The sequence below is a fragment of the Gracilinanus agilis genome, chromosome 2, assembly GCF_016433145.1.
Source record: "Gracilinanus agilis isolate LMUSP501 chromosome 2, AgileGrace, whole genome shotgun sequence".
NCBI classification, from domain to species: Eukaryota; Metazoa; Chordata; class Mammalia; order Didelphimorphia; family Didelphidae; genus Gracilinanus; species Gracilinanus agilis.
In genome coordinates, this window is record NC_058131.1 from 52198584 (window position 1) to 52220644 (window position 22061).

The 22061-nt window shown below is 39.4% G+C and overlaps 1 non-coding gene across 1 annotated transcript; it reads left to right on the forward strand.

The window, feature by feature from the left end:
* Positions 1 to 19945: 19945 nt before the first annotated feature.
* On the forward strand, positions 19946 to 20117 carry LOC123238501. The gene has a single exon (XR_006505663.1). It is a non-coding gene; the product is annotated as a U11 spliceosomal RNA (small nuclear RNA).
* The last annotated feature ends 1944 nt before the right edge of the window (positions 20118 to 22061 follow it).

Here is a 22061-nt window from a genome sequence, read left to right on the forward strand (position 1 = left end):
ATTGGGGAGGAGAAACCCTAGGAGATTTGGGAAGATGAAAATATTTGGAAGAATCTCTGTGGACAGTAAGAGAGTGAGTTGATAAGGAGGGGAGGGAGAAGTGTAGTAGGATTGCTAAGCAGGGCAAGGATTCAATTAGAATTGTGCAACATAATTTGTAGCAGATCTACCTAGAATTCAAAGCTCCACTGACAGTGCTGATAAATATTTATTGAATTTAACTGAATCAGGCTAAAATTTTCCTCCCTGTAGTTCCTATTATTAATTTAATTCTGCCCTCTGGGCCAAGCTGAATAGGTCCAGTCACTCTGCATGCCAGTCCTTCAAATATTTAAAAGCAGTATTTCCATTCCTAATCACAGTCTTCTCTGGTCCAGTCTAAACATCTTTAGTTCAGTTCCTTTCACAAATTCTCCTGTAATATAGTTCCAAGCCATCTTACTCTCCCTATCCCTCCTCTAGATAAGTTCCAGCTTGTCGATGCCCTTCAGTAAAAAACCGATTAAATGCCTACCATGTGACAGGTCAATCAGAGCTGGATACAATACTCCTGATGTGGTTGTACCAGAGCAGAGCACAGTAGGGTGATTCTTCTTGTCATTTGCCCTATATAGTCAGTTGAAGCAACCTAAGGGGGCATCTAGGTGACTCGGTGTATAGAGTGCTGGGCTCAGGAAGACTTGAGTTTAAATTTGTCCTTGAATACTAGCTATATGACCCTGGGCAATTCACTTAACTTCTGTTTGTCTTAATCCACTGGAGAAGAAAATGGCAAAGCACTCCAGTATCTTTATAAAGAAAACCCCATGAACCATATTGGCATGACATGGCCCATAGGATCACAAAGAATCAGCCACAACTAAATGATTGAAAAGAATTATTGCATCGACTTGGCTCTAGCTGCCACGCCATACTTGTGAGTTTGAATGTCACAAAAACCTTCCAGTCATATAAATTTTTGTCTAGCTGGGTCTCCCCAATCCTGAACTCAGACAATTTTTTTTAATCCCCAGAGTATCTCCATTAAATTTCATCATATTAGATTCAGCCTATTGCTTCTCCCATAAAATTCTTTCTGGATGTCACTTCTGCTAGCCAAAAAATAAATGAGCTCTCCCTCTCATATCATTCACAAATCTGACAATTATGTTATCTATGCCTTCATCTGAAAGGATAATTAAACTTTTGGCTACAACAAGGCCTAGAACAGAGTCTTGCTTCCTCCCCTCCATCCCCCACAACTTGTTGGTTAGATAACACTCAATTACAATGTTGGTAGTTTTTTTCCTTCTCCCTGGAGTTCTAAAGTTATAAAACAATCTTTTTAAATGCCTTATGTGACACCAGGAACTGTGGTTAAGCATCCTGGTCCATACTATGACACCTTTCATGAGGACTTTCTAATGCAATGGAACCAGATGTTTTGCTTTCGTCAAGGGAGTACTGGTTATGGGGTACCCTCCTCCTTTTTATGGAGAGGAAATAAGCCTAGAGAGATTTACTGACTTACTCAAGACCTACTTAATGAGAGAGTTGAGACTCAGGTCTGATGCTAAAATAACAGTTACAGATCTCAATAGAGATGTTAGCATAGATATACTCAATTCATAGTATATTCAGTCAAATGTAATTGGGAGTATCTCACCACATCCTGAAACACCCAGGGAATTTAATTTACCTGAGGAGGAAGGAACATATGAAACATTCCTCTGGACCATGGGGTGAAGAAAACTCCAAGGCTCCCTCATAGTTCAGTCTATTCTAGGATAGTGTTGCAAGGCCAGGTTAAAGGAATCCAGCTTTGTGAATAATTGGAAGCTTACCTCAGCAGCTAAAATATTAATAATAAAACATTATGTTATATAATAATTTAGGATTTACATAGTAGAGGCAATTAGGTAGCATAATGAATAAAGTGCCAGTTGAGAGGATCTGGGTTCAAATCTGACCTCAGGCATTTTTTTGCTGTGTGATGTAAGGAATTAAATTAAGGGTTTGACTAAATATATGAGAATTCTAAGATAATCTTGTGGTCACTGATTTAAAAACATTATAACTTAAGTCAAAATGACTTTTAATAGCTTTTATTTACAAAGAGATGGAAAAAGTGAAAGTAGAGAAATACAAAAAGAGAGTAGAGAAGATGTCTAGCCTATCACACTAAATATTGCTCCAGTGCATGGCTCAGCCCAGCAGGGATTGTTATCCCTCGACCAGAGGACCCAGAGTTCCACCCACATGGCCTCCTCCAAGAGGGGTGGAACTAATCTCTCTCCAGAAGCCAGGAAAGGAAGACCAGCTATCCACTCACCCAAGAGCCAGTCCAAGAGCCAAGGTCCTAAGTTGAAGCTGAAGTCCAAGTCATAACTCCAAGCCACAGTCCCAGTCCAAGATCCTCCAAACTGAAGATTCAAGCTGAAGACCCCCAACCAAGGACTTTCAGGACTTTTTATAGTCACCTCCTGTCCCTTCCCTTCTTCACAGGGGCTAGTCACAGCTTCCAAATTGCCTAGCACTGCCCAGGGGGCAGTGTCTGTGGGATCCACCCCTCATCCTCGGAAGGTGTCAACTCTTATCATAGGATTCACAAGTTTTTAATTGATTGGGTTAACAGGGTAGAGCCTCTCTAAGTAAGTGACTTGTGAATTCTCTTCCTGAATAACAAAGTATTAAGTAGGGGCTAAGTAGGCATTAAGTAATTGTTAACTTAAAATAGACAGAGAATAAAGAATTCCCTTTCACAGTGACTCTAGGCAAATCACTTAACCCCAATTGCCTAGCCTTTACCATTCTTGTGCCTTAGAATCTATACTTAGATTGATTCTAAAAAAAGAAGGTAAGGGTTTAAAAAAACCCAAGCAGAAGAATTTATATTTGTTCATAGAAAGGGAGCCCTTGTATTTATGTAGGTAGCACTTCTAGAATTGTGCTTTAGAAAAATCACTTTGGAACCTATGTAGATGATGGATTGGAGTGGTTTGATACTTGAAGCATGGAGACCAATTATGAGATTACCAATCAGTTAGTCAACAAGCCTACTATATGTTAGGTACTATGCTAAGTTCTGGGGATATTAAAAAATGCAGAAGATAGTCTTTGTTCACAGGAGTGGTCCTCAAGGAGTCCATGGTCTGATAGGAGAAACAACAGGCAAACAACTACATACAAACAAGATAGGTACAAGATAAATTGGAGATAACCAAAAGAGAAGAGGCATAGCATTAAGGTAGAGAGTGGTCAGAAATTTTTGTTGTTGAATTTTGGGGGAATTTTAGTTAGAAATTGGAAGAAGTCAGGGAAGCCAGGAGTGAGAGATAAGAAAGGGAGAGAATTCTAGACATGAGTGACAGATAGTTAAAGGTCTAGAATCTGGAAATGGATTCCTTTGTTCAAAGAAGAGCTAGAAGATTGGTATAACTGGATCACAGTATACATGAAAGTGAATAAAGTATAAAAAGACTAGAAAGGGTGTGTGTGTGAAGGAGAAGGTTATGAAGGGCTTTGAATGCCATAGAATTTTTTATTTGATCTTGGAGGTAACTGGGGACCGCTGAAATTTCATGAATTGGGTAGAGATAGTCTGACCTGTGCTTTAAGGAAGATCACTTTGATAGCTGAATGGATTATGGACTTGAGTGGGGGAGGGACTCGAAGTAGGGGATCAACCAGCAGACTATTGCCATGGTCTAGGTGTGAGGTGATGAGATTGTGTACCTGGGAAGTTGTGTCAGAGGAAGGAAGACCTTATATAGGAGAGATATCATAAAGATAAAATCAACCAAGACTTGGCAACCGATTGGATATGGGAGAGTGAGAGTCAAGTGAAGAGTCAAGAATGACACCTAGACTTTGAGTCTGGATAGATGGTGGTACCCTTGAAATATGGCTAGAATAGAAAAAGTTCAGAAGAAGGAAGGGTTTATGGGAAAGATAACAAGTTGATAACAAGTACCTGTTGGAATCCAAGATATCTGTCAGACATTTAGTTCAAGATGCCCAATAGGCAGTTGGAGTTATCAGGCTGGGCTAAATAATTGGATTTTAACATAATAAGCATAAAGATGGTAATTGAAACCATGGCAGCTGAAAAGCTGAAAAAAATTATTTCACCACATGAAATAATATAAAGGGAGAAGATAAGAAGGTCTAGGTCAGACCTCTGGGGGATATCCACCATAAGTAGGTATGACCTGAAAGAAGATCTAGCAAAAAAGACTAAGGAGCAGTCATATAGATTAAGTTAGAATAGAGTACTGTCAGAAAAACCTACAGAAAAGACAGTATCAAGGAAAAGAAGGTGATTGGCAGTGTCAAAAGCTGCAGAGAGGCCAAGATGAATGAGGATTGAGAAAAGGCTATTAGATTAGAGACCACTGGCAACTTTGGAAAGAGCAGTTTCAATTAAGTGATGAGGATGAAAGCCAGAATATGGAGAGTGAAGAAGATAGTGAAGGCAAGGGAAATGGAGGCACCTATTGTAGACAGCCTGCTCAAAGAGTTTAACAATGAAAAAGAAGAGAAATATTTGATAATTGTTAGTGGTGATAAATGGATCAAGTAAGGGTTTTTGTAGTATGGAGAAATCATAGCTATGTTTGTAAGCAATAAGGAATAGCCAGGAAGAGACTGAAGATTGGTGAGAGGGTAATAGAGTGGGGCAATCTACTGGAGAAGATGGAATGGTATGGGATCACTTTACATGTAGAAGAGTTTGGCAGAGAAGGGCAACCTCTTCATGTGAGACAGAAGATATTTGCTATTTTTCCTTCATTTTTGAAGAGGACCAAGGACACATAAGTCTTGACTTGAGCATGCATTGGATTTAAGTGAGGCAGAAGCACACAAGTCATTAGCCTCACTCTCTCTTCTTAAGTCATCAAAGTTCAGTGGTAAGACAAAAGTCAAGATGACTGGTGATGGCCTGGAATGCAGTGGATGTCTTCCAGTAGAAGAATGAAAGAGATCTCTTCTCTGTGCAAATGACTTCCAAGTTTGTAGTTTCATTCATAGGAAGTCACTGACTGATCAGGAGAAAGCAAAAAGAGGACTCTTGGCAAATAGCCTCTCTTTTTTTAGTGAATAATGAGGGAGAGTTTTCCCCTGATAGAGTAGGGGAAAGGAGAACTATAGGAGGTTTGAAAAGAGATAAAAATGTTTGGAAAAGACTGTGGTGAGATAGTGAGTCAATTAGGAAGGTGGAAAAGAATTGCCTTGCTACAGTGAGAACCAGTTGAGATTATGTAATATAAATTTATAGTGGACCCAACCAGTTCTGCTTGCCAAATCTGCTTGCCAAAGTAAGATCCCTGATAGTATAAAAGGGCAAGGAATCAAAGAAAAGAGGACCAAATAGTGTTGAATTGATTAACCAAGAGATCACGAAGAGTTGGTCTGAAGTGATTGAATAACAGCTCTCTCTCTCTCTCTCTCTCTCTCTCTCTTTCTCGCTTTCTCTCTCTCTCTCTCGCTTTCTCTCTCTCTCTCTCTCTCTCTCTCTCTCTCTCTCTCTCTCTCTCTCTCTCTCTCTCTCTCTCCGCCAGGGAGGGTATATAATCAGGTCTCATTGAGAGGCAGAAGAATGAACAAAGATTTAAGATAATAATAAGTGTATGACCTATGGAACAAGTATTCCAGAGAGCACAATGAAAGGGTAAGTAGCTTTAGAATACAGTGATGGGCAACCTTTTGAGCTTGGTGTGTCAAAATTCACCAAAAAACTGAGCATAACTCAGGTGGTATGTCACTTCGAGAAAAAAACCCCCAATACTTATAGTTTAAATAACAAAAATGTATAATTGTAATATATAACTGTATTTAATAAACCAAAATAGGTAAATTAATATAGGTAGAATTGTCATCTATAGTGCACAGAGTGTCTACACTACACTACAGCAAATGTTTCATCCTTGGCATATGGCCCCATACTTCTCTGTATGCAGCTGCATGTGGCCACGTGTCATTGAAAATGGCTATGCATGTCACGTGTGTCATAGGTTTGCCATCACTGGAGTAGGACATAGTAAGGTAGGAGTGGAGGGAGGGAAACTTGGTTGAGGGAGATGAGAATAATAGGAGAAGCAGTTCGGGATGGAGAATGGGTTTGAATAATGATTGGGAAAAGGTTCAGAATCAGTTGTGGAAAGGAGATAGATGTGAAAGATGCTATAGAGGCAGAATTCACAAGATTTGGTAAATGAATGAATATGTGGGATAAGTAAGAGTGGGAGATGATGATAATACTGATTGAGAACTGGGATACCCAGAATGATGATGGTGCCCCTGAGAATAACGGGGAAATTCAGAAGAGGGATGTTTTTTTGAGGCAAAATTATGAATACTGTTTTGGATCATGCTGACTCTAAGATGACTATAATACACTTAATTTGAAATGTTCAGAAGCTTATCTAGTTTGAAATGTTCAAAAGGCAGTTGGTAATACTATTATCTCTATGCAGATGATTCTCAGATCTATATATCTAGCCCTGATCTTCCTCTAGAGCAGTGATCCCCAAAGTGGGTGCTACTGCCCCCTGGTGGGTGCTGCAGAGATCCAGGAAAGTGGTGATGGCCACAGGTGCATTTATCTTTTCTATTAATTTCTATTGAAATTAAAAAAAATTAAGGGGGCTAAGTAATGTTTTTTTCTGGAAAGGGGGTGGTAGGCCAAAAAAGTTTGGGAACCACTGCTCTAGAGCAACAATCCCACAAGTAAACAGAAGCTCAGTTGGAATACAAAAGGAGAAATAAAAAGTAAAAACTATGACAAACCCTCAAGCAGAAAGAAAAAGAAATAGAGAATATGGCTTTATGTAGATTTCTTAAAATCCCCAAACAATAAATGAAACCTAACTTGTGTGAAATATGAGAGAAATAGAATAAGAACTTAGGTTTTCTGATTCTCTTTCCTATTCTCTGTTGCCTCTTAACTAATCAACCCAATTCAATAAATTTTCATCTGTTATAGCCTTACTGAAGGAATGCCTCACCTTCACTCTGCCCTGTGTTAAACTCTAGGGAACACATGTGGCTATAACATAAGGGAAATAATTTACAGAGTAAGTTGGAAAACTAAAGGATACATGTGGTAGACAATTAAGAAAGAATTGTGTTCTATAACTAAAAAGCAAAAAGAAAGAGAGAGAAATTATAAAATCTTTGAGTTGGAAGTGACCTTAGAAGCTATCTAATTTAGCATTAACCAAAAAGGAATCTCCCTAATAATGATAATTATTATTGTTTTAATTAATATCATTATATATTCCTTTGAGGTTTGCAAAACTCTCTATATATGTATATATATTCTCATTTGATCCCTTACTATACCCTACACTTGATCATTCAGGCTTTGCTCAAAGAATCTATCAGCAAATATTTAAGTGTCTATTATGTGTCTGGCTTTTATTAAGGGCTGGGGATATAAATTCTGTGAATGAAAGAATTCTTGCATTCAAAGAGCTCATATCCTAAAGGTGGTGACAATCTGGATTTACAGACATGTAAATATATGTAGAACAGTCTAAAGAGAATAAATAAAAATAAATATACACAATCAAGAAAATAACTTCATATACATATTGTAAGAATATAAATCTGAGCCTGTTGTGAAGGATGGATTGAAAACTGTAAGTGTTGAAGGTACAGAATCAGTCCATCCATTAATAAGCATTTATTTATTTTAAACCCTTACCTGCTATTTTAGAATCAGTACAGATTATTGGTTCCAAGGCAGAAGGGCAGCAAAGACTGGGCAATTAGGATTAAGTGACTTGCCCAGGGTCACACTAGGTCAGATACAGCTAGGAAGTATCTGAGATTGAATTTCAACCCAGGACTTCCCATCTCCAGACCTGATTCTCTATCCACTGAGCCACCTAGTTGCCCCAATCAATAAGCATTTAGTAAATTTTACTATATGTCAGGAACTGTGTTAAGCTCTGGGGATACAAAGAAAGACAGAGTTAAGATGCTATAACAGGAAAAATTCCTAATTATATATAGTTATTTTCAACAATGAGAACAAGTATAAATCTCTTTGTAGCTCCTTGACCATCTTCCATTTTCACTCTCTACTCATTGAGTGGAACCATCTAAGTTGATGATTTCTCTAAGATTTGATGTTCCTTTGCCCCTTAGGTTGAATAACTGTTTGTTGTATTGAATGCAATTGAATTGGAATGATTCATTTATAAGAGACCTGAGGATGACACAGTCAATATGTATCAACAGTGAGTAATGACAGCCAAAGAGCTAATTCAATCCTAGGTTGCATGTCCTGAATAAGGGGTCATTGTCCTGCTGTGCTATGCCCTTTTGCCAGCCAGCATCAGGAGCACTGGACTCTATCTTGATCCTATATTTTAGGGAAAGCATTAAAGAACTTGAACATGTCCAGAAGGAAGAGATCAGGATGGGTGATGGAACTTGAAATCATGATATATAGACTGTTTGGAGGAAATAGGGATGTTTCAACTGGAGAGAAGATTAGTGGGAAAAAGGAAGGAGGATAGTGGAAGATAATTGTCTATAGCTACTTGAAGAGTTCTCATGTGGAAGAGTGATTAGACTTGTTTTACTTGGCATCAGTGTATCAGAGAAGCAGATTTTACCTGTATATTAAAGACAATTTCTTAAAAATTGGTGGTGTCCTTATGTAAAGCATATGTCAAATTGCTTACTGTTTAAGGGAGGAAGGAGTGAAGAGAGAGAGAGAATTTAAAAATCAAAATAAAAAAAAGTTAAAAATGATTTTTACATGTAACTGGGAAAAATAAAATATTATTAATATTGTGGAAAAAAATTAGTGCTGCCTAGGATTGGGCTGCTTTTGGAAGCAACATTTCCCTGTTATTAGAATCTTCAAGTGGAAACTGAATGACTATTTGTTGCAGAAGCTATGTAAAGGGCTCCTACTTCAGGAAGGGATTGGATAGATACCCTTTATCTTTTCTTTCAACTCAGAGATTCCCTGTATCATCTCAACAGGATTTTGTATTGCATGAGAGCAGAGTGTTTGGGTGTTATTCTCACATTTGCCACAAGGAAGCATGCAAACCCAACTGTTGTTTCATAGTCAACTCCAGAAATGAATCATTCTTTCTTCCTCATGATGACATGCAGGGAGCAGTCATCAAATGGAGGAGCGACTGGAAAAGGTGGTGGGGGGGAGGGGAAGAGAAAGGAAGAGCAGCTTTTTTAGGAGACCAAAGTTTGGAGTGAGTCAGACACTGCAACATATAATGCTTTAGCATTTTTCTTTTCCCCCAGCCTATTAAAATAATCTAGAAGAGTTCTGAAAAAACCTGGGAGCTTTCAGGACTTAGGCATTTGAAATATTGTTAGCTTCCCTTTTTTTCTTATTAACAAAAAGAAACAAAGAAGGTGCAATAAAACCACACCACGATAAAGTATACCACAGTTCCTTCTGTAGTACTATTCTTATTAGCATTAAAAATGAATAAATATAGGGCACTGGCTCAGTGGATAGAGAACCAGGATTGCAGACAGAAAGTTTCAGGATTCAATTCTGATCTCAGACACTTCACAGATGTGTGACCCTGGGCAAGTCACTTAACCCCAATTGTCTGTCCCTTACAGCTCTTCTGCCTTACTGATACTTAATATTAATTCTTTTTGTAAGACAATAATCACATAAAACCAAAACCCCAAAATAAAAACCCCAAAGTGAAAAATAGTATGCTTTGATCTGCATTCCAACTCCCATAATTCTTCCTCTGGAGGTGGATAACATTCTTTTTCTTAAGTCCCTCAGAATTGTCCTGGATCATTATATTGCTGAGGGTAGCTAAGTCTCTCACAGTTAATTATTTCACAATATTGCTGTTATTATGTATAATATTCTCCTGATTTTGCCTATTTCACTCTGTATCAGTTAATGTAAGTCTTTCCAGGTCTTCCTGAAATCATCCTGTTCATCATTTCTTACAGGATAATAGTAATCCATCACTATAATAGATCACAATTTGTTCAACATTCTCCAATTGATGGACATTCCCTCAATTTCCAATTCTTTGCCACCACAAAAAAAGAGTACTATAAATATTTTTGTACAAGCAGGTCCTTACCCCAACTTTTTAAAAACTTTTTGGGGTACAGACCTAGTAGTGGTATTACTGGATTGAAGACTATGCATTGTTTTATAACCCTTTGGACACAACTCTACCAGCAGTGCCTTAGTGTCCCAATTTTGCCACATCTCCTCCAACATTGATAACTCTCTTTACTGTCCTACTGGTCAATCTGATGGGCATGAGGTGGTACCTTGGAGTTTTTTTAAAATGCATTTCTTTAATCAAGAGAGATTTAGAACATTTTTCATATGATTGTTGATAGTTTTGATTTCTTCATCTGAAAACTGACTATTCATATCCTTTGATCATGTCAATTGGGAAATGGCTTGTATTCATATAAATTTGACAGTTCTTTATATATTTTAGGAATGAGACCTTTATCAGAGAAATCTGTTGTAAAAATATTTTCCCAGTTTGTTGTTTCCCTTCTAATCTTGGTTACATTGGTTTTGTTTGTACAAAACCTTTTTAATTTATTATAGTCAAAATGATTCATTTTACATCTTGTAATGTTCTTTAACTCTTGTTTGGTTGTAAATTCTTTCCTTCTCCATAGATCTGACAGGTAAACTATTCTATGTTGTATACCCCTAATTTACTTATAATATCACTCTTTGTTTAAATCATATACCCAGTTTGACCTTATTTAGGTATAGGGTGAGATATTGACCTAAACCTAATTGTCACCATAATGTTTTCCACTTTTCCCAGCAGTTTTTATCATATAGTGAGTTCTTATCCCCAAAGCTGGGATCTTTGGGTTTATTGATTGCTAAGGTCATTTATCCTTAATGTCTTTCATTGATCCATCATTCTGTTTCTTAGCTAGTACCAGATTGTTTTTTGGTGATTCTTAATATTAATTCCAAGACAGAAAATAAGAGTTTTAAAAATGAATTAATATATATTTTTTCCAGACTTATTTTGAATTTAATTACTCATTTGAGAAGATCAAGAACTTATAATGTCAGGCTATATATTTAGTCACTTTGTATCATCCTGTGAAAAGCAGCTAGGTGCTGGAGATGGAGTCAGGAAAAACAGCAACTATAATTTTGATTCGTATACTTAATAACTTTGTTGCTCTTTGAAGGTCACTTCATTTCTCTCAGTCTTGGTTTCCTCATCTGTAAAATGGGTTAAGTAGAGCATTTATCTCAGAGGATTATTGTGAGGATGCAAATGAGAGAATACATGTGAAGCACTTTTCAAATTTTAAAGTGATATTGGCATATTGTTCTCATTATAAGGATACACACACAAAATATTTGCCATACCCATCTTCCTCTCCATACACCATTTGTTAATTTTTAGATAAACTTAACAACCATGATACAAACAAATGTATGAGCATACAAAATAAAGAGAAAATTTTTATGAGGTGAATAAATAAGGCAAAGCTAAATGAATAAACAAAGAAGCAAAATAAATAAAAATGAGCAAAACTCCCTTTTTTGAAGATTTGATTTTCTCTATGTTTTAAAACTACAGCCAAAATCAAGCATGTACCACTTCATAGATTTTCGTATCTGAATGTGGTCACACTTTGGTATATCTCCTTGCTGTTCAATCATGTTTGACTCTTTGTAACTCCATAGATGATCCTATTCATGAAGTTTTCTTAACAAAGATACTAAAGTAGTTGTTATTTTCTCCTCTAATGGATTAAGGTAAACAAAGGTTAAGTGACTTTCCCAGGGTTACTCAGGGTCTGTGGTCAGAGCTGAACTCAGGTCTTTCAGATTCCAGGACCAGTGCTCCATCCATTGAACCATCTGGCTTCCTCAATTCTTGAAAGCCTACAGCATCTACCCAGTATTCTCAGGAGGTCTCCTATCCAAGTACTAACCAAGTCTAACTCTGCTTAGTTTCCAAGATAGATCTGGCATGTTCAAAGTGGTATGGCCATATACCTGCCTCAAATCTGGGCAACAAATTCATAGTTACCCTAGAATTATCTCTTCAGGTTGAATCATAGGAATGTGAAATGTCCAGGCTGGTAGAGATTATTTAGCCAATGCTCTCATTTCATAAATGTGGAAACCGAAGCTCCAAGAGATGTGATATGAAAAAAATCAAGGAGTTGGACTAGATAATCTGTGAAGTTTCTGCCATCCTGAATCTATGATCCTATGATCAAGTTGAGTAGCTAGTGGTAGAGCAGGGAGAGCAGGTCTTCTGACTTCCCTGTTCTTTTCATTGCCTAGCTCTGTATACATAGACATATATGAATATAAATACATACATAGCCTTTGTTCTTTATATGTACTTTGCATGCAGGATTTCTAATCTACATATGCTTACCCATCCCCAGCATTGTTCATATGTACCTGAGTAGTTATTTCACATCACAACTGTTTTTTCCACATCTGTTTAAATTCTGTTATTTCTCAAGTTGTTATCCCCATCAAACTCCCTTCCCTCAAGGGAATAGGAAAGTCACCGGTAAGAATAGTACCAGCAACTGAGTTCTTTGAAAATCTCCCTCTCTCCTTAGAAAAGATATCAATTTAAGTAAATAAGACCAGTTTTGAATCTAGGGACTGCCATCTCCAGGTCTGGCTCTCTATCCGCTGAGCCACTGAACTGCCCCCGCTCAGAAAATCTTTAAGTCCCTTCCTTAAACCTTTAAGGACCACAGTGATTGGGAGTTAATTGCTATAATTATAAGAGGATCCACTGGGTTTACTACTCCAAAATAATAAATGAATATGGAATAGTCACCTCCTTCTTCCTATCTCATCTCTACCTTCTTTAGGGAAAAACAACGGAAGAGGGAGTAGCTAGGTGGTTCAGTGGATTGAAAGCCAGATCTAGGAGATGAGAGGTTTGGGGCTCATCCTTAAGACGAACACACATGAAACAACCATAAACAATACAAGACAAAGTCCAAGTCAGTAGTACAAGGGACACTAGGGAGCACAGTGGATAGAGCATCAGGCTTAAAGACATGAGGTCCTGGGTTCAAATTCAACTTCAAACATTTTCTAGCCCTGTGATCTGGGCAAGTCCTCCTTAACTCTATTGTCTAGCTCAGTGATGGGCAAACTATGGCCTATGGGCCAGATGTGGGGGGGGGGCCTGAAATGTTCTATCTGGGGTTGCAACATTATTCCTAATCTGATGAATACAATGAGTAGGATATGAGACAATGAAACTTCGAAAGAGTTGTGTTAGAAACAGACTGACAGATGAGCATTTCCTTTCCTTTGGCCCTCTCTTTAAAAAGTTTGCCCATCACTGGTCTAGCTTTTACCACTCTTCTACCTTGGAACCAATACATAGTATTGATTCTAAGATGGAAGGTAAGGGTTTAAAACAAAACAAAAAAAATAACACAGGAAGGTGTTGTTATAGTATGGCCCTTCTCAAAAGTTAGTGTGCCAGGGCAGCTGGGTAGCTTAGTGGATTGAGAGTCAGGCCTAGAGACAGGAGGTCCTGGGTTCAAATCCGACCTCAGACACTTCCCAGGTGTGTGACCCTGGGCTAGTCACTTGACCCCCATTGCCCACCCTTACCACTCTTCCACCTAGGAGCCAATACACAGAAGTTAAGGGTTTTAAAAAAAAAGTTAGTGTGCCTGGAAATTGTGCCATATGTGGTGGGGAGGAGGAGAGAAAAGGGAGATGTTGTAGGTAGAGGGAATGGTATTAGTATATACATTTAGGTGGTGTCATGAAATTATTTGAGAACCACTCATCTATCTGTGTAGGAGATAATGCTTGGAAAATCTTTTGGTTTCTCATCACCATGATCATCATCTCTTCTGGGAAGAACAAGCCAGAGCCATGAAAATTCTAGGGGGATTTAATACTAATCCCCAAATTTACAAGTCAAATCAGCAAGCATTTATTAAGTACTAATGACGTGCCATCTGCTGTGCTAAGCATTGGGTATTCAAAGAAAGGTCCCTGGTCTCAAGGAGCTTATGGTCTAATGGGGGAGACAGAATTCAAGCAATTATGTACAACAAGATAGAGACAGAATATAATAGAGATAATCTCAGAGGGAAGGCACTAAGGTTAAGGAGAACCAGGAGAGTATTCTTGCAGAAGGTAAATTATTTATATGAGATTCTCAGTTTCCTGGAATTATTTCTAAAATCCCTCCCCCTTTCCCCTGCACAATAGAATATTAAAGATTCTATAATTTCATAACGTTTTCTACCTCAGTGGTGACATTAGCAGTTGCTGTATTTCAGCACCGACACTAGAGGACAGCAACAGCCAGGGAACTGTCCGTAAACCATGCTACCTTCTGGGAAACAAGAGAAATTAATTACCTAGAGGACTCTGTTAAAAATGATGGCTTAGGATTCATAGGCATAGTGGTGTGGAGAGAGGAGAGAGAGACCAAATGAGAATATCTGTCCCTTTCCGCAAGTCAGAGTCTGTAGGAGAAAGGAAAGAGTGCCCCCAGGAATAGAATTGTGTCCGTGGTGGCTGTGTTTGTAGATGTCTTGATGGTTCTGTCAGGGAGTTTCAGTTCACTTTCATCTGAAAACATTTTCCAGAATTTTTGGAAGAAATATCTGGTTTGCATTCACTGGAGACTCTCATTTGCTAAAAGAGCAACAGTCAGCAATGTCTGATTGAAATCACTAGTTACAGATGAGTACTTCTAATATGTCTGGTCTTCTTTGATGGGCATTTTGGATCATTCCAGAATTTTTTATAAGTGACCTTAGAAGTTAACTTGTATATGAACAGGAATTTCTTCCATAACATCTTCTCTAAAACAAATCCTCATCCAACTTCCTCTTGAAAACCACTAGCAGTGACCATCTGCGACAACCTGCTCTACCTTGCACAGATCAGGAAAAAGATATATTTTAAACCTTTACCTTCTGTCTTAGAATCAATACTAAGTATTGGTTTCAAGGCATAAGAGTGGTAAGGGCTATGCAGTTGGGGCTAAGTGACTTGCTCCTGGTCACTTAGGGTAGATGAGTTTGAGACAGTTTTGTTCTCAGGACCTTCCAACTCCAGGCTTGGCTCTCTATCCATTGAGCCACCAAGTTGCCAAAGCTCAGAAGTCCTCTCCTAGAATTCAAAATGTGACACTATATTTTAAAAACTTTTTATGTTCTAAAACCTCTGACAAGCCAACAAGTACTTATTAATAATAATAATAGTTAACATGCATAGTGCTTTTTTAGTATTTTATAAATACTATATCATTTTCTCTTCATGATAATTCCAGGAGGTAGGTCCTATTATTATCTCAGTGTGACAGGTGAGGAAACAAATACAAAGAGGTTAAGTGACTTGCCCAGGGTCATATAGTTAGTAACTGAGGGCAGGATTTGAATTCAGGTCTTCTTAGCTCCAGGTCCAGGACTCTATCCACTGTACCATCTAGCTGAATATAGTATATTAAACTCTTACTATGTGCCAGGCACTGTGCTAAATGAAAGGAATACAAATACAAACAAAAAAAACAGTACCCACCCTCAAGGAGCTTACACTTTAATGGTGGAAGGCAATATGTTGGGAAATGAAAAAGGGGAAAGGGAAGGTACATGTTTGAGGATATGATGTCAAAGTCTAGCCAGTGAAATATAAATGATTTAGATTCTTCCTCAAAATGAAGGCTCTGGGAGAAACTCAACTTGAACATTCTGTGTTCTAAGAATGGAATAGGGAGGCAGCTAGGTAGCTCAGTGGATTGAGAGTCAGGCCTAGAGATGGAAGGTCCTAGGTTCAAATCTGACCTCAGACACTTCCCGACCTGGGCAGGTCACTTGACCCCCATTGCCCACCCTTACCACTCTTCCACCTAGGAGCCAATACACAGAAGTTAAAGGTTAAAAAAAAAGAACGGAATAGCCCTGGTGTGTAGGGCTCTAGTATTCCATGCTCTATAAGCCCTTCTAGCTCTAGCAGTCCATGTTTTTTTTTAACCCTTACTTTCTGTCTTAGTATCAATTCTAAGACAGAAGAGAAGCAAAGGCTAGGCAAATGGGGTTAAGTGACTTGTCCAGGGTTACACAGCTAGGAAATGTCTGAAGCCAAATTTGAACACAGGCCCTCCTGACTCCAGGCCTGGCACTCTATCTACTGGGTTACCTATGTGCCTCCCTGGCCATAGCCTTTTTCTTCTTCTTTTTTTAAACTCTTACCTTCCATCTTAGAATCAATACTGTGTATTGGTTCTAAGGCAGAAGCATGGTAAGGGCTAGTCAATGGGGGTCAAGTGACTTGCCCAGGGTCACAAGGCTAGGAAGTGTCTGAGGTCAGATTTGAACCCAGGCCCTCCTGTCTCTGGGCCTGGCTCTCAATCCACTGATCCACCTGGCTGCCCCCAGACCATAGCCTTATAATCTGCTGTGTTCATCCTGGCATGGTAATTTCTCAGGTCTGGAATACTCCTAGTGTTGACACCTTATCTCCATCTGTTGAAATCTCATCATTCAAGGTCCAATTCAAATACCACCTCTTCAACAAAGCCTTCCCTGATTCAACTCTTGCTTTGAAAGAAAAAAAAGCTAGAAGTGAACTCTCCTCCCTGCACTGTAACAACTTTTCTTGCTTCATTTTTCATACACTTTATCTTCTCTATCTTCCCTATGAAACCGTAAGCTCTAGAGGGAAGGGACCATGTCCAAATTCCTTCATAATGTCTAGCACTGTGCCTTGCTCAGAGTAAGTGCTGGAGAAAGATTTTAATAGATGTGGAGTTTGCAGAATAGCCATGTCGACCTGGGGCTCCTCTTTCCAAGACAGTTGAGACTACTATTCCAAGCCTTTCTCTGGAGTAATGTGCAGAGCAGAGCCTGCTTGATTCTGTCTCACTGGAGCAAGCAAATATGAAAGGAAGTGGCCCCCAGGGGGAAACTGTTGAGGGAGCTCCTCTCTCCGAGATTTGGGTGGTTGGTGGTGGTGCTTGGCTTTCCCAGGGTAGGGAGGACTAGGCTCTTTTCTCATAGGTTTCTCTGAGAGAGAAGAGACATCAGCTGATGAAGAGCTGGTTTTCTGTCAGTCTGCAGGCAGCTCTAGTCCTGCAGAAGAGAGAGAGTGAGGGGCTGTGTGCATACTCACACACTGAGGAGAAGAACAGAAGTCACAGCAAAGGGGTGTGTGTAGGTGTGCGTGTGTTTGTGTGTCTGCACTCATCTGGTCTTTCTTTTTAAACCTAGGATAGGGGAAGCTCTTCTGTCAGTTAAATCGGAGAGTCTGAAGGATCGCCTTGACTCGCTCTCTTTCAGAAATGAATGAAACAGGATGGAAATGGAGTATTTCTAGGTAAGTTCTTCCAGGAAGTTTCACTGGGACCCCTGGGTGATGGGGACTTGCACGATGCCGGAGCAGGACAGAGGTGCACCAAAGTTGTTTGTTAGCGGGTTGGAATGGGAATTCCACTGATGGGAATGAAGGTGGAGAGGCCACAGTGACCATCGGTGGGGGGGAATCAGCCCACTTTCAGCAGGAGAGGGAAGGCTAATTCTGTTCAGCCATCCAAAGCTGGTTAGCATCGGGAGATACGATACAGATTGTGATTGGGTGAGCCTCCATGTTCAGGCAGATGTTAAACAAGTGTTTACATTCTGGTATTCCAAACCCTAGTATCTCTCAGCTGGGAAAGAGGGGCTGCTTTGGGTGGATTCTCTTAAACCACCTAAAGGGGAAAAAATCTTATTGAAATATGCGAGTTTCCCATGGATGAAGCCTTGGACTTTGGGAGTATGTTGCAGGTATCAAGTGCCTTTCCAGGGATTGACCATCTTTTCAAAGAAAACAAAATGTTTAGCCAGAGGAGGGAGAATGATGAGTGGGAGGGTGGGCGGCAGGCAGGAGAGACAGCTGCTCCCCCCCCCCAGGTACCTAGAACTTCCCACCCCCTTGTTCCTGGCATCTCTAGAGTCCCCAGCAGTTGTATGCTGTTGCCAGGCAGGCTGAGTTTCCTTCACTCCGAGGCTTGGGTTGGGGAGAGGGAACTGCAGCTTAGCCCACTGCTGGGGGGATATTAAGGGTGACTCATTGCAGATCAGCTTCCCAGCTGCTGGGTTGAGATTGTGTTTTGCGTGTGTTTTTCAGGGCAAAGTGACCATTGTGATGCTCCAGTTGAGTGTTTGTTTGGGTTATTCTTTTTTCATTTGCTTGGTTGGACCAATGCAGGTAGGTAGGCAGCTGTTTGTGTGTCTTTGGTCTGTGCATGGATATGTGTCTGTCTGCATCTGCACAGGTGTCATTTCTGTTTCTCAGAATCATGTTTATCCACCTTGGTCTGCCCACGTTCCCGTTTGTCTATCTGAATCACCACGAGTTTTCTGTCCATCCATGGGGGTGTAAGTCTATGAGCCTTTCTCTCCCCTTCTTGATAGAAATAAGCTCTAGGACTCCAATCTAATTAGGAGAGATACTGCTCTTATGTTATGTGAACTATTATTATTTTATGAATGATGGTAGAAGATTCTGTGCCTTAACTGGGTTTTGTTATTGTCCAATTTCACGAAGCCCCTCGAAGAAGCTTTGTTGTGAGAAATGGTTTAAATCTATTGACCTCAAATCTAGAGAACTGAACCATTTCAGAGCCAATATAGGGGGAGAAGTGTAAATAAAATACCCCAGACAAGGCTAATGTTTAGTTCCAAATTGGGATCTTTGCCCCCAGAGAGAAGATACATCACAAGGATTTTCTCTTTTTGCCTTTATGGCTGCCGTTGGTATACTTAAGGATACCAGCACCCACCTCCTATTTCCCTAGAATATTTCTTTAGACTACTCAGAGCTGTTAACACATCTGACCCCCAACTGTAAGGTTCAAAGACAGGGGCTCTCTGAGAGTTGGTAGCTGGGAGAAATTCAGATCTAAGATCCAGGGGAGTCCAGTCTTCCTGCTCAATAGACTCCAGTTGCCTCTTGCCAAGGAACCCTTTAACAAACCAGCAGTTCCTGAAGCAAGGTGCTTAAGGTGGTCTGGTTGGTCCTCATACCCTTACTCCCTTCCCCTCTATAGAGATTTTTTCCAATTCCCCCTCCATATTAGCTTATTTGTGCATAATTGATAACATGCTATATCCCCACTTTAAATGTAGTCTCCTTATTGGAAGGGACTATATTTTTGCTTTTCTCTGAATCCTCAGTGCTTTGCACAGTACCTGGGACAGGGTAAATGCTCAATAAATGCTTGTTGGCTAACTGACTCAGAGCATTCTAACCCCACATGCCCCTGTCTCTATCATAAGATTGTAAAATCTTATGAGCTGAAAGAGATCACAGAAATCTACCAGTTCAATACTCACATTAAAGAGTAGGAAACTGAGCCACAGAGAAGGATTAGAACCTGCCAAAAGAAACACAGTTTAATGTAGTAGAAATGGAATTGCTATTTTCTCTCCCTCTTTCCCTCTCTCCCATCAAAGCCTATTCTCTGGAAAGATTTGTCATTGTCTACGAATCTTTTTTTTTTCTTAAACCTTTACTTCTTGTCATAAAATCAATACCAGGTATCAGTTCTAAGACAAGAGAACAATAAGGGCTAAGCAACTGAAGTTAAGTGACTTGCCCAGGGTCACACATCTAGGGAATGTATAAGGCCAGATTTGAACCCAGATTCTCTTGACTCCAGGCCTGGTGCTCTTTCCACTGAGCCAACTACCTGTTTTTATAGCCTAAGAATCTTGAGGGGGGGAATTCCTGAGATATTGAGACAGTATCTAAAATTATGATGTAAACTCAGAGACCTTAGCTATCATTTCCTAATCTTTTATTTAAAAAGGGAAGGTGGGGGTGACATATAACTGAGAAGAACTCAAATAAGGGAGTTCTAAGATGAAATAGTCAGGCCTCAGAGTACCCAAAGTTATTTCCAAATTCTTGCAGGTTAATATTGACTCAGCAACTGTTAAGTAGATCTACAAGGTTACTGAGAGTTGTATGTATCATGTATTAAAAGGAGAGGTTGATGGCACACGTCAAGCGGCAGGGTATCCTCAGCTGGTTTTTTGTGTGGAATCGACATCAAGAGATTTTGGAAGCATATTTTTTGTTATCTGGGCAGCTGGTGATCGTTGGTCCTGGCGCCCTTTCTATACTGTAAGAAAAAAAATTAAAAAAAGGAGAGGTTGATACTATAACAAGGGACAAATGTCACTCCTCTACCTTAAAATCTGCAGGAACTTCCCATTGCCTACCGAAGAAATATATAACCTTTTAATTCTGATATTCAAGGTCCTCTCCCATGAGGCTTTACTTTCCAACCTGATCTCTCTCTCTCTCTCTCTCTCTCTCTCTCTCTCTCTCTCTCTCTCTCTCAACTCTTACCTTGTCTTAGTGTCAGTACTAAGTATCAGTTCTAAGGCATAAGAATGGTAAGAGCTAGGCAACTGAGGTTAAGTGTCTCAGGGTCACACAGCTAAGAAGTGTCTGAGGCTGAATTTGAACTCATGTCTTACTGACTCTAGGCTGAGTGCTCATAACCACAGAGCCACAGAATTGCCTATATCTCCTTTGTTGAAGTCCCTCCCTTCCTTTCAGAATCTCCTCAGATGTTCCCTCCTTCTAAAGCCTTCCCTGAATACTCCAAAATATCTATCTCTCCAGTTACTTATCACACTTTAACTCTGGCTCAGCATCATTTGTAAGCAAGTTTATTTGTCAAGTATTTATCCTGTTCCAGGACTAGGGATAATAGGCAAAAGTATAATCCTTGCCATCAAGAAACTTACATTCTAAGGGGGATATAATGTGTAAACAGCTATGTGGATCATTGTATTGCTGTTAGTAGCAAAGTCTATCACATTTGATTGTTCTGTAATATGGTAGCTATTGTGTATTATGACTTTGCTTCTAAAAGCAACACAATGATCCAGGACAATTCTGAGGGACTTATGAAAAAGAATGCTATCAGCATCCAGAGAAAGAACTGTGGGAGTAGAAATGCAGATGAAAGCATGAGATTTTTCACTTGTTTATTTGGGTTTATGTCTTGGGGTTTTGGTTTTATAAGATTAGTCACTTACAAAAATGAATAACATGGAAATAGGTTTTGCGTGATGATATATGTATAATCCAGATTGAATTATTTGTCAGCTCTGGGAGGGGGGAGGGAAGAAAGGAGGGAGACAATATGGATCATATAACTTTGGAAAATTTATGTGGAAATTTGTTATTAAAATAAAAAAAATTTAAAGACAACCCCCACCCAACAATGTGGGATATTGAATGAAGTTTGTGTAAGACAAGGATCGCACAAAACAACAAGTTTCCATGTAAATGCTAAATCTTGGATTCCAGAATCCATCTGGATCAAGTAAAATGGACTTTCTGAACCCCCAGATACCCCTTCTGCAAAGTGAGGATGACTTGTTCCATCCTCAAAGCAGATATCTGGACAAAGTGATTTACTGACCCCCTCCCAGCTCTAAAATCCATGGCACAATCTTGGAGTCAAATGATTTTTAAGAGGAGCATCCCTTTGATTTTATTAGAAAAGCCCATAACAAGATATTTTCTATTCTGCTTATGCCTATATAAATACTTAATATTTTCCTTTGATAGAATGTAAGTTCCTTCTGGGCAGAATTTGTTTCATTTTTGCCTTTGCTTCCCCAGTCAGTCAATCAGTTGGTCATTTGGTCAGGAGAGATTTATTAAGGCCTTACTGTGCTCCAGGTATTGTGCTAATCAATGAGGATACACAGAAAACCAAAAACGTAGTCCTTTCCCTCAAGAAGTTAACATTCTAATAATGGAGGAGATATTTCCTTCTCTGTCAGAAACTTGTCTTATTATCCACCAGTCTCCTAGGGTTGCAAGGAATAGAGCACTCAAGCTAGAGTCAGGAAGACCTGAGTTCAAATCTGGTCTCAAGATAACAGAGTAGCTTTGTGACTCTGGGTAAGTCACAACCACCATTTGCTTCAGTTTCTGTGACCATGACCATGTCATTTGTTCAGAAGTAGAATAGGCTGCCATGAGATGGTAAGATTTCTATCACATGAAGGCATTCAAATTAAAGGGGATTCATTCA